Here is a 14,740-nt window from a genome sequence, read left to right on the forward strand (position 1 = left end):
TACAACAAAACAATAAATTAAAAAAAAAACTCTAGAATAACAATCAAAATAAATGAAAAAAATTAAACACAAATCATGCAATAATAAAGTAAAATTAATAATTATTCCAACATATTCAATTACTAATTCTATGGTAAATTCAACATTAACAATAAATATTCAACAAATTAACTAATAATAATTATGCCAATACAACAATAAAAAATATTCAATAAATTAAAAAAAAAACTATAGACTTTAGCAATGAATTATGCAAAAAAACTATAGACTTTATCTACATTACAAAAAATACACCAAAACAAAAAAAATAACCAAAAAAATAGCAAAAAAAAACCATTAAAGTAAAATGAAATAGAGGAAACACTAACCTTTTAAACTAATGGAGATTCACGATAAAAAAAGCTTGAGATTGCATGAAGAACGGAGAGGAAAAGAATGGTGAAAAACTGAGGAGAAGAGAAAATGAACTGAAGAGGCGGTCGGGGTAGGTTAAAAGCCAGTTTTACCGACGGATATAAAATTAATTATTATTTCCATTTATTCAGTCGGTGATGTGTTAAAAATCCGTCGGTAACTTTTGAATTTCGCACCAAATTTTTTAATGGCGCTCCATATTTTTCGCAGTCCATCGGTAAATCCGTCGGTAAGATGACGCAGTCAGAGATGCATTTAATGCACAACCCTTTGATATTCGCGCGGTCCGTCGGTAATTGTGTCAGTAAAATTGAGAGATTACTGACGGACTTAGGTCCGTCGGTGTGGCCGTCAGTGATGTGGTGGCATTACCAGTAATTATTTGGCTAAAAAATCACTTGTAGTTGTGGTAACAAATTACCCAATTCTTCGTGGCCTTTAATGGTTTGGTTAACACTTGCAAAGAAGGCAATTGGGCAGCAAAATTCTTTGGGCCAAAAAAGCTGCAATTTGAAAGAATCAATTTTGTTAGCCGAGGGAAGTTGATGATGCCATCTCTGGTGAGTGCATCTCCTTCTCCACTGTAAAATATTTGCTTTAAATTGTCAGCAAATTTAATCGTTATCTGTTCCAGGTTCAGAAGACTTGGAGACACGGAGACAGGGAAGACATGTTCCAGTTTAACACAGCCTCTTGTATAGAGATTTTTTAATCCTGGAAATCCAAGAGACTCTGATAAGACGCTTCAATCCACCGCAATGTTCTATCTGTAGTGTTTCCAGATGAATAATAAGACTCTGAGCCAGGGACGGTGTGAAGATAAATGTCAGTTTGTTAAATTAATTGAGATCAAATAAAGAAAGGAGGCTAGAATTCTGAATAATCTGTATATTATGAATGCTTAGTCTTAACCTAAATACAAATAAAGTATATATAGGTCAAACTGAAAGTACTATTCTACCCTTAATAAATAAGATTACATAAATATTATTTAACATCTCCCCTCAAACTCACGATGCGGCAGCTACAAGCATCGAGAGTTTGCCAACCAGAAAACGAAAACGAGAGATGGAATGCGCCTTGGTAAAGAAATCTGCAATCTGCAAGGAAGAAGGAACAAAAGGCAAAGCAATTATGCCATGTTTGAGATGATGACGAGTAAGATGACAATCGATCTCAATGTGCTTAGTGCGCTCATGAAAAACCGAGTTATGAGCAATCTGAATAGAACTCTGGTTGTCACAATACATAGGAGTAGGATGAGAAAAGAAAATTCCCATATCAGCAAGTAACCAACGTAACCAAACAATCTCTTTGGTAGTAGATGCCATGGCACGATATTCTGCTTCAGTGGATGATTGAGAAACAATAGATTGTTTCTTGCTCTTCCAAGAAATAAGAGAATCACCTAAAAAGATACAGAACCTGGTAACAGACTTGCGATCTGTGGGATCACTACCATGATCAGCATCAGAGTATGCACGCAACTCCAAGGAAAAGGTGGATGAAAGTAAAAGACTCTGAAAAACTGTACCCCGAAGATATCGCAAAATACAAAGAACAGCTGCCCAGTGAACAGTAGTAGGAGAAGCAACAAACTGACTAACAACATGAACAACATATGCAATATCTGGACGAGTAATGGTGAGATATACCAAACTCCCAACAATAGTGCGGTATAAAGTAGGATCTGTCAAAGGTAAACCATCAGAAGAAGAGTACCTTGCGTTAACCTCAATTGGAGTATCTACAGTTTTGTTATCAGTAAGTCTAGCCCGCTCAAGAATATCTGCAACATATTTCGACTGAGAAAGAAGGTAACCTCTAGGTGAGTATCCTACCTCAATACCCAGGTAATATCGAAGATAACCCAAATCCTTCATTTCAAATCGTCTAGCCAACTCTGTCTTTAAAACTGAAATACCATCAATATCATCACCAGTAATGTGAAGCCCGAAAATAAAATAAACAAAGAGGGGGGGTTATAATAATTCAAAATGTTGTTATAATATATATATATATATATATAAAAGAGGTAAAGGATGGGGCCAAAATGGAATTAACAAAAGATGGGACTATAAATACCCATCCCTTCTCTCATCCATGGCCGGCTGATAATAAGAATAAGGAGGGGAGGAGAATTTCATATTTTTCCTTCATCAAAACTAGGAGTAAACACTTAAAATTAGTAAACCCAAATAAGCCTTGGAATTATTAAGTGGAGGAACACAATCGGGTGGAAGAATTAACAAGAAGAAAAGTGAAGAGTTGGTGAAGAAAAGAGGGGGAAGAGTGGCTGACTACATACAAGGAGAAGAAGGCTAAGATTCTTCTAAAAAATTTGTGAAGTAAAGTTTAGATTTCCATCCAAGTAAGGAGTTCTAATTCCAATTTCTATGAAATCAACTTCAATTTGATTAGAAGTTTATGCTTTTCTTGAATTGGGAATTAGGGTTCTTTAACATAAAATGTTGGTAAAATGCAGAAATGAGTGAGGTTTAATGGATTAGAATAATCTAAGTGCCTTAACGAAGAAGAAGAAATGAGTGCATAAAAGAGAGGAAGGGAACTTTTGGTTCCTTTGGGCATGTTCTCTGCTGGATACTGCAGAGGGGGAATGGGAACGTATGATGTGCTTAATTAATTAATTTGGTACAAGTGACCTTAAGAGGACATAAAATGAGACGGGAATGCCATGAATAAAGGGAAGGCATGGCTGTGACTGATGAAGAAGCAGGGATTTAAGACGAAATGGAGATACTTTCTCCATTAGCAAAACAGGGCAGGTTCGCTGCCCTGTCTCCTGGGGGGATTTCGGACCTGAAAACTACAGAATTCAGGGAGGGTCCCCTCATAGAAGTTGTAGCCGGAAGTGTTAGCTTTCCAACGAATCCGACCTCGCCTAATTTGGAGTCCTAGAACTCCAGATACAAATAAAAAACTGAGGAGAGGTCAAGCTGCCACCCCTGTTGGCAGATTCGGCCAAGTTGATAAAACGGCGAAATTTAGCCATATTAAGGGTAGAATTTGTTTTCTTGCCCTTCATAAAGTGTGTCTTGATCTTTAAAAAGAATAAACAGTAATCAAAATTGAATTTATGATGTGCACTTAGACTACAAATGAGCTGAAAAGTTAAAGAATAATAATGAGGAATGTAAGTGAGAAAGAAAAGATTTGGTAAAAGAGAAATGAATATTATTTCCATTGTTGTTGTTGCGTGTAATATGTGGACTAATATGGAATAATGATGGGTGTTTGTGGTTTCAGGAGGAACCGCGGGAGGAGTACAGCAACCACAGGGGAACGCAAGTCGAGCGTCTACAGCAGGTAGGTACTTGGTACCTATATCTCCTCTAGTTAATAATTATTTTCACTAACTTTTGAACTATAAAATTTTGGTGCTTATTGATGAGGAAAGGAAAAAGGGAAGGAAGGAAGGAAGGAAGGAAGGAAAGGTTAAATGACAAAAAAAAAAAATAATAAAATGAAACGGAGGACTAGATTTAATTTATGGGTTCTTTTGGAGTAACAACGAATTTTGGTAATGACTGTTTCTCGAATTTGATTTGTTTGCCCTGATATGGGAGGCTGATGATGTTAACCAAGCTGGATAACATCGGCATTATCGGTACGTGAAAGGAGAAATATAAACTTGATTAACTATTCGGTTTCAGAATAGTTAATGATATCGGCGGGTGACGTCGATATCGGCAAAATTTATAAACTTGATTAACTATTCGGTTTCATAATAGTTAATGATATCGGCGGGTGACGTCGATATCGGCAAAATTTATAAACTTGATTAACTATTCGGTTTCAGAATAGTTAATGATATCGGCGGGTGACGTCGATATCGGCAAAATTTATAGACTTGATTAGCTTTCCGAGGTGAAAGCTAATGATGTCAAGAATTTTTGACATCGGCATACCTGAGAACCTCCCAAGGTAATATGGAACAATGATTAACTATTTTAGTTTTTTTAAAAAAAAAAAAATAGTTAATGACACAAACGGTTACGTTCGTGTCGGCATTTTCATGAGACTGATTAGTTGTTCCAGGACGGGCAACTGAAGACACTATGGAGGTCAATGGTGTTGGCAATAGTTTTTCTGATGTGGAGGGATGGGGAGAAGTAGTCAACAGAAACAAAAGAAAAAAAAAACAAAAAAAAAACAGAGAATTCTTATATAACCATAAAAAGGGGGTTTATGATTTAAGTAGATAGATATGCTGTTTAATTTTTCTTCCGTAAATTGCTTGTATTCTAATCATTTATTTTTAATTATATGGAAAATTTATATTTTTGCAGGTCCCTCCCATTCACGTCAGGAATAGATTTTAAGTTCTTTGATCCCTTTTTGTATAAGTTAAGAACTTAGGGATTTGTGGTGTAATTTTGTCATGCAGTAAACATGTAACCTGTATAGAATATTATATTCGTAATATTTTGTTTCTGAAATATTAAATGTATCAACCTATGCTTGGGATATTAGAATGTACTAGACTATGTTAGGATATTAAACTGTGTTGTGTTATATATATGCAATCTTCGTGCTCGAATTTGGCTATTTTAATTATTAACTTATGCTTGTGATGTAAGATGGAGTTTGGGAATGAATATGGTCCTGAGCATAATCTGGAATGAATTATGCAATTGATTGTATTAAAAATGGATGTGATTGTGGATGAGATGTGATTCTAAATGTGTGCAGGGTACATTGTCGATAACTTGGGATCTCCCGGTATAGAGGAGACTCTGCCGAAATTTCGTTAGAAATTTCGGAGAGTTAAAAAAAAAAAAAAATTTGCTCCATCTACCCTTTATAGGGGGGAAGATTAACGGATAAACTAATAGAAAAATTGGGGTTGTTACAGTTGGTATCAGAGCATTTGGTTGCAGTTTCAGGGATTGAAATACTAATGTGATTTTGGAAAAAAAAAAATGTGTTGCAGGATGGCTCGTACACGGCAAGCCGCAAGGGCTGTTCCGTCTCCTGTGCAAGGAAGAGAGTATGACTCACTTTCTGGGGATGAAACCGAAAGGGACCCATTAATGGGCACTGCCTCCCATCAATCTGTGGCGTCGGCCCATTCAGAGAGTGGAGATTTAGGGGGACATCAGGATGACCCTGTCACTTCTCGGATAGAAGTGTCGCCGGCTGAAACACTAGGGGGCCTAGGATCAGAAGACAGGCCACCGCCAGTGACATCAACGGTCACCCCGAATCCCTATTCGGACCCCACATTTCTTGAGAAATTGGTCAAGGCAGTAGCAGCAGGGATGGCTGCAGGTGCATCCAATTCTACTCCTCGGGCGGAAAGAGTAATCACCCTGGTTCAATGGGTGAAAGGCATGCGAGAAATGGGTTGCACGAACTATTCAGGGGAAGAAGACGCCGAAGTAGCAGGGCATTGGTTGAGGAAGGTAGAAAGGGTTATAGATCAGATGCAGGTGCCAGAGGAAACCCGAGTAGATTGTGTGACCCAGCTATTAACGGAGAGTGCCCACTCCTGGTGGGAGACCATTAGAGGAAGAAGGGCAGGAGAAGATTTGAGGTGGAGAAACTTTCGAGAAGAATTCGAGGAACGGTATTACTCCTGGCAGCACCGAAAAGAAAAAGAGCAGGAGTTCCTGGATCTGAAACAGGGGAATATGACTGTCTTGGAGTATGAAAGGAGGTTCCAGGATTTATCTATCTTTGCCACCACCCATCTTTCCACTGAGCATCATCGAGTGGAACGGTTTCGGGATGGACTCAGGCAGGAGCTGAAATTAATTTTGGTGGCTATGCAGTTTCAGTCGATTCGAGAGTTAGTGCGAGCTGCTCAGGGTATAGAAAGAGTAATGAATGACACACCAAGGCCAACAAGTGAACAGAGTCAGACCACGGGATTCAAAAGAAGGGATTTCACACTTCCTATAGGGAGGAATCCTCCTCCGAAGAAAGGAAAGAGTGGGTCATCATTCGGGCCATTACCGAAAAAAGGGGGGAGTTTTGTTCATGGTGGGAGTTCAGGAGGAGTTAGACGAGTTAATGTTGGGGGATCCGTGGGAGGTCAGACTCGCCAAGGGGCAAGTGTCATAGGGGGTTCCATGGAGCATAGAGGACCCATCTACCCGATATGCATGAGATGTAATCAGAAACACCCCGGGGATTGTTCAGCCACACCAGGAAGATGCTATATTTGTAGAGGGGAAGGGCATCGATGGAGGGACTGCCAGTATTTGGGAAGAGGTTGTTTCCATTGTGGGGAAACGGGTCATAGAAAGAAAGAATGTCCACATAGAGTCATTGAAGGAGTACAGGGACAGGGGATGGCTACCCAAAGCCAGCAACAGTCAGTGACAGTTGATCGGCCTGTACGACCTACTCAATCAGGGACAAGTGCTAACAAAGGCCGACCTAGATTCCAGGAGGAAAGGACTCGGGGTAGGATATACCACATGACCCAGGAAGATATGGGGGCAATGCCAGATGTCGTAGCAGGTACACTACAATTAAGTTTAATACAAGTTTATGCTTTAATTGATCCTGGGGCCAGTCATTCGTTTGTGTCCCACCGAATTACTAGAAATTTAAATGTGATACCAAGTAGATTGAATGTGGGAATGGTAGTTAGTACACCTTTAGGGAAAAATATAAACATTGATGAGGTATACAAGGGAGTGATACTAAATATTGAGGGGGCAGAGCTAAGGGCAGATCTCATGCCTTTAGCATTAGATGATTTTGACTTGATACTGGGAATGGATTGGTTGAGTAGACATAGAGCACGAGTAGATTGTTTCACAAAGACTGTAAACCTCCAAGATGTGAGTGGAAAAAGGGTAGTATTCAGGGGAGAGAGGAGGGTGATTCCAAACTCCATAATCTCGATCATGACGGCCGGAAAACTGATTAGAAAGGGATGCCCTGCCTGGTTGTCTCATGTGAGAGAATTAAAGAAGGGAAGCATAGAATTAACAAATATCCCTATTGTAAAAGAATTTCCAGACGTGTTTCCAGAGGAATTACCAGGACTACCTCCAATCAGGGAAATTGAGGTTTCCATTGAGACTCTTCCAGGAGTCAACCCTATAGCACAGTCCCCTTATAGAATGGCCCCTATAGAACTAACCGAATTGAAGATCCAGCTTCAGGAGTTGTTGGACAAAGGATTCATACGGCCGAGCAATTCACCTTGGGGAGCCCCGGTGTTATTTGTAAAGAAGAAGGATGGTACATTCAGGTTATGTATCGATTATCGTCAACTGAACAAAGTGACGGTAAAGAACAAGTATCCGCTACCACGGATAGATGACCTGTTTGATCAGTTGAAGGGTGCGAGAGTATTCTCGAAGATAGATCTGAGATCGGGGTATCATCAATTAAGAATTAGAGAACATGACATACAGAAGACTGCCTTTAGAACTCGCTATGGCCATTATGAATTCTTAGTAATGCCATTTGGGTTAACTAATGCCCCTGCAGTATTTATGGATCTAATGAATCGAGTGTTCCGGTTTTATTTGGATAAATGTGTGGTAGTGTTTATTGATGATATACTGGTATATTCGAGCTCTTATCTGGAGCACGAGAAGCACTTGAGGAAGGTGTTAGAAATATTGAGAGAAAATAAATTGTATGCAAAATTGGATAAATGTGAGTTCTGGCTCAAAGAGGTGATATTTTTGGGACATGTTATCTCAGCTGGAGGAATATGTGTGGATCCAGGAAAAGTAGAGGCAGTTCTAAAGTGGGAGAAGCCCACAAATGTGACCGAAATTCGAAGTTTCTTGGGCCTTGCAGGGTATTATAGGAGGTTTATTGAAGGATTTTCTACAATAGCATCGCCTCTGACCAAGTTGACTCGTAAAGAGGTAAGGTTTAATTGGTCAAAGGAATGTGAGGAGAGTTTCCAGGAGTTGAAAAGAAGGCTTACATCAGCCCCCGTTTTGGCCCTTCCTTCTGGAACAGAAGGGTTCATTGTTTACAGTGATGCCTCAAGCAGGGGTTTGGGATGCGTATTGATGCAGCATGGGAAGGTGATCGCATATGCTTCCAGACAGCTAAAGCCGCATGAAGTGAATTATCCGGTCCATGACTTGGAACTTGCAGCAGTAGTATTTGCCTTACGAGTATGGAGACATTACTTGTATGGAACACAAGTGCAGATTTTCACCGACCATAAAAGTTTGAAGTATTTAATGTCGCAAAAGGAATTAAACATGCGGCAGAGGAGGTGGGTGGAATTGATAAAGGACTATGATTGCATAATTGATTACCATCCTGGCAAAGCCAATGTAGTGGCGGATGCATTAAGTCGAAAAGGGAAAGCAGTGATGGGTGATACAGAAACTTCAGAACAAGGGAGTGTGAGGGAATTAAAAAGGATGGGAATACAATTAAGTGTGGGTCCGGAAGGGTCACTACTAGCTCATATGAAGATCAGATCGGTGTTACGGGATAAAGTTCTAGAAGTTCAGTTGGCAGATGAGGGTGTAAGGAAAATCAAGGAAAAGATAAAGCAAGGCAAAGAGTTATTCCTTCAAGTGTTGCCAGGAGGGTTGGTGGCGATGGGAAAACGAGTTTACGTGCCTGAGAATAAGACCTTAAAGGGTGAGATATTGAAGGAAGCTCATGAATCTCGGTTTGCAACCCATCCTGGGAGCACCAAGATGTATAGGGATCTCAGGGAGTATTACTGGTGGCCAAATATGAAGAAGGAGATAGCGGAATATGTGTCAAGATGTGGGATATGTCAACAGGTGAAGATAGAACATCAAAGGCCGGCAGGAGAATTACAACCACTGCCAATTCCAGAATGGAAATGGGAAAATATAGCCATGGACTTCGTAACCGGATTGCCAAAGGGGAAAAAGGGCAATGATGCTATATGGGTAGTGGTAGATCGACTGACAAAGTCGGCTCTATTCTTGCCCATCAAAATGACGGACCCCGTAGACAAGTTAGCCAAATTATACGTGAACGAAGTGATTAGACTACACGGAGTGCCCATATCAATGGTGTCAGATCGAGACCCGAGATTTACCTCGAGGTTATGGCCATGCTTACAACGAGCTTTGGGAACCGAGGTGAACCTGAGCACGGCATTCCACCCCCAGACAGATGGCCAATCTGAAAGAACTATCCAAACACTTGAAGACCTTCTAAGGTCATGTGTGCTAGAGTTTGGGGGAAACTGGGAAGACTTGTTACCGTTGGTAGAGTTCACGTATAATAATAGTTACCAAGCTACTATCGGGATGGCTCCATATGAAGCCCTTTATGGGAGAAAATGTCGCACTCCGATATGCTGGGATGAAATTGGAGAAAGGAAACTCCTGGGTCCTGAAATGGTACAAATAAAAACTGATAAAGTAAGGGTTATTAGGCAAAGAATGAAGGAAGCCCAAGATAGACAGAAGAGTTATTCAGATAACCGGAGGAGACCTTTAGAATTCCAAATAGGGGATAGAGTATTCTTAAAGGTGGCACCATGGAAGGGCATCATTCGGTTTGGAATGAAAGGAAAGCTTGCTCCGAGGTACATTGGCCCATTTGAGGTGATAGCTAGGATAGGGCTGGTTGCTTACCGCTTGAAGCTACCGGCACACCTAGAGAAGATTCACAATGTATTTCATGTATCATTATTACGGAAGGCGGAAGTGGATCCTTCCCGAGTGTTACCTCCAGTTCCTATGGAAGTAAAAGAAGACTTGACACTCGAAACCAGGCCAGTGAAGATCATGGATCGGAGTGAAAAAACATTGAGGAATAAGAGAGTATCACTAGTCAGAGTGTTGTGGAGGAACTCACAAATTGAGGAGGAAACGTGGGAGAGAGAATCAGAGATTAAGGAAAAATACCCCCACCTATTCCTTGAGTCAGGTATGCAGTTTAAATTTCGGGGATGAAATTTTTATTAGGAGGGAAGAATGTGAAGCCCGAAAATAAAATAAACAAAGAGGGGGGGGTTATAATAATTCAAATGTTGTTATAATATATATATATAAAAAAAAAAGAGGTAAAGGATGGGGCCAAAATGGAATTAACAAAAGATGGGACTATAAATACCCATCCCTTCTCTCATCCATGGCCGGCTGATAATAAGAATAAGGAGGGGAGGAGAATTTCATATTTTTCCTTCATCAAAACTAGGAGTAAACACTTAAAATTAGTAAACCCAAATAAGCCTTGGAATTATTAAGTGGAGGAACACAATCGGGTGGAAGAATTAACAAGAAGAAAAGTGAAGAGTTGGTGAAGAAAAGAGGGGGAAGAGTGGCTGACTACATACAAGGAGAAGAAGGCTAAGATTCTTCTAAAAAAATTTTGAAGTAAAGTTTAGATTTCCATCCAAGTAAGGAGTTCTAATTCCAATTTCTATGAAATCAACTTCAATTTGATTAGAAGTTTATGCTTTTCTTGAATTGGGAATTAGGGTTCTTTAACATAAAATGTTGGTAAAATGCAGAAATGAATGAGGTTTAATGGATTAGAATAATCTAAGTGCCTTAACGAAGAAGAAGAAATGAGTGCATAAAAGAGAGGAAGGGAACTTTTGGTTCCTTTGGGCATGTTCTCTGCTGGATACTGCAGAGGGGGAATGGGAACGTATGATGTGCTTAATTAATTAATTTGGTACAAGTGACCTTAAGAGGACATAAAATGAGACGGGAATGCCATGAATAAAGGGAAGGCATGGCTGTGACTGATGAAGAAGCAGGGATTTAAGACGAAATGGAGATACTTTCTCCATTAGCAAAACAGGGCAGGTTCGCTGCCCTGTCTCCTGGGGGGATTTCGGACCTGAAAACTACAGAATTCAGGGAGGGTCCCCTCATAGAAGTTGTAGCCGGAAGTGTTAGCTTTCCAACGAATCCGACCTCGCCTAATTTGGAGTCCTAGAACTCCAGATACAAATAAAAAACTGAGGAGAGGTCAAGCTGCCACCCCTGTTGGCAGATTCGGCCAAGTTGATAAAACGGCGAAATTTAGCCATATTAAGGGTAGAATTTGTTTTCTTGCCCTTCATAAAGTGTGTCTTGATCTTTAAAAAGAATAAACAGTAATCAAAATTGAATTTATGATGTGCACTTAGACTACAAATGAGCTGAAAAGTTAAAGAATAATAATGAGGAATGTAAGTGAGAAAGAAAAGATTTGGTAAAAGAGAAATGAATATTATTTCCATTGTTGTTGTTGCGTGTAATATGTGGACTAATATGGAATAATGATGGGTGTTTGTGGTTTCAGGAGGAACCGCGGGAGGAGTACAGCAACCACAGGGGAACGCAAGTCGAGCGTCTACAGCAGGTAGGTACTTGGTACCTATATCTCCTCTAGTTAATAATTATTTTCACTAACTTTTGAACTATAAAATTTTGGTGCTTATTGATGAGGAAAGGAAAAAGGGAAGGAAGGAAGGAAGGAAGGAAGGAAAGGTTAAATGACAAAAAAAAAAAAAAAAAAAATGAAACGGAGGACTAGATTTAATTTATGGGTTCTTTTGGAGTAACAACGAATTTTGGTAATGACTGTTTCTCGAATTTGATTTGTTTGCCCTGATATGGGAGGCTGATGATGTTAACCAAGCTGGATAACATCGGCATTATCGGTACGTGAAAGGAGAAATATAAACTTGATTAACTATTCGGTTTCAGAATAGTTAATGATATCGGCGGGTGACGTCGATATCGGCAAAATTTATAAACTTGATTAACTATTCGGTTTCATAATAGTTAATGATATCGGTGGGTGACGTCGATATCGGCAAAATTTATAAACTTGATTAACTATTCGGTTTCAGAATAGTTAATGATATCGGCGGGTGACGTCGATATCGGCAAAATTTATAGACTTGATTAGCTTTCCGAGGTGAAAGCTAATGATGTCAAGAATTTTTGACATCGGCATACCTGAGAACCTCCCAAGGTAATATGGAACAATGATTAACTATTTTAGTTTTTTTAAAATAAAAAAAAATAGTTAATGACACAAACGGTTACGTTCGTGTCGGCATTTTCATGAGACTGATTAGTTGTTCCAGGACGGGCAACTGAAGACACTATGGAGGTCAATGGTGTTGGCAATAGTTTTTCTGATGTGGAGGGGTGGGGAGAAGTAGTCAACAGAAACAAAAGAAAAAAAAACAAAAAAAAAACAGAGAATTCTTATATAACCATAAAAAGGGGGTTTATGATTTAAGTAGATAGATATGCTGTTTAATTTTTCTTCTGTAAATTGCTTGTATTCTAATCATTTATTTTTAATTATATGGAAAATTTATATTTTTGCAGGTCCCTCCCATTCACGTCAGGAATAGATTTTAAGTTCTTTGATCCCTTTTTGTATAAGTTAAGAACTTAGGGATTTGTGGTGTAATTTTGTCATGCAGTAAACATGTAACCTGTATAGAATATTATATTCGTAATATTTTGTTTCTGAAATATTAAATGTATCAACCTATGCTTGGGATATTAGAATGTACTATACTATGTTAGGATATTAAACTGTGTTGTGTTATATATATGCAATCTTCGTGCTCGAATTTGGCTATTTTAATTATTAACTTATGCTTGTGATGTAAGATGGAGTTTGGGAATGAATATGGTCCTGAGCATAATCTGGAATGAATTATGCAATTGATTGTATTAAAAATGGATGTGATTGTGGATGAGATGTGATTCTAAATGTGTGCAGGGTACATTGTCGATAACTTGGGATCTCCCGGTATAGAGGAGACTCTGCCGAAATTTCGTTAGAAATTTCGGAGAGTTAAAAAAAAAAAAAAATTTGCTCCATCTACCCTTTATAGGGGGGAAGATTAACGGATAAACTAATAGAAAAATTGGGGTTGTTACAAGTAATAATCATGTCATCAACATATAAAGACAGAATGATACGACCTGCATCAGTGCACTTAATAAAAAGAGCAGAATCATAACTGCTAGAAACAAAGCCAAGAGACGAGATCACAATAGAGAATTTCTCAAACCAAGCACGAGGTGCTTGTTTGAGACCATATAATGCTTTCTTAAGCTTACAAACATATCCAGAGTCATGTGAAATACCAGGAGGGGGTGCCATATAAACTTCTTCTTGAAGATCTCCATTCAAGAATGCATTTTTAACATCAAGCTGAGAAATATGCCACTGACGAACCGAAGCTACGGCAATAAGAGTGCGAATAGTAGTCATTTTTGCAACCGGGGCAAATGTCTCCTCATAGTCCATACCATACTGTTGAGAGTATCCTTTTGCAACCAGCCTAGCTTTGTATCGCTCAATAGACCCATCAGAATTAGTCTTAATCTTATACACCCAACGACAACCAACAATACTCTTACCAGGAGGTAGAGGAACCAAATCCCAAGTATCTGTCTTATGCAAAGCAGAAAGTTCCTCATCCATAGCTTGCTGCCAAAGCGGATCAAGAATTGCCTCTTTATAGGAAGAGGGCTCAAAGAGACAATGAATAGAAGCTAAAAAGGAAGTAAATGATGAAGAATAACAAGAATAAGCAAAATCTGGTAGTTTTGTGGACTTACGAATGCGGATGGACTGACGTGGAGGTGGATCCACAATCTCAGATGAAGCTTGAGGGGCTGTAGATGAGAATGGAGCTTCAGGTGTGCCAGAGAGTAAAGTACCAGTACCTGCAGAGTTATGAGTACAAATTGATTGAACATAGGGAGAGGTATCATTACCAGAATCCTCAGAAAAAGGATCTATATGAATAAGATCAGATTTTGTCAGGCTATGAGTAGTGGATGGAATAGAAAAGAAAGGTATATGCTCAAGGAAGACAACATGACGAGACACATAAAGTTTCTGAGTTATTGGATCAAAACAACGATACCCCTTTTTACCTTCACCATAACCCAGAAAGACACAAATAACAGATCGAGAGGATAGCTTACTGCGTTCTACATGAGGACGAAGAACGAAACAAGTACAACCAAAGACTCTAAATGAGGAATAATCAGGGACATACCCATATAACTTTTCAAAAGGAGATAGACCCAAACTATGAGAAGATGGAATTGTATTAATCAAACTTACAGCAGTAAGAACAGCTTCTCCCCAAAACTCACTAGGAACAAAGGCAGACAACAAGAGAGAACGAGCAGTTTCAACAATGTGCCTATGTTTTCTTTCAGCTACACCATTTTGTTCAGGAGTATATGTACACGAAGTTTGGTGGATGGTTCCATCTAAGGCAAGCATTTGACAAAATTTATTAGAAGTGTATTCCCCACCCAAATCACATCTAAAGCATTTGATCACAGCAGAATGTTGAGTTTTGATAAGAGCTCGAAAAGCTGCATATATCTCAAAG

Source organism: Populus nigra, chromosome 1 (assembly GCF_951802175.1).
Source record: "Populus nigra chromosome 1, ddPopNigr1.1, whole genome shotgun sequence".
Classification (NCBI taxonomy): Eukaryota; Viridiplantae; Streptophyta; class Magnoliopsida; order Malpighiales; family Salicaceae; genus Populus; species Populus nigra.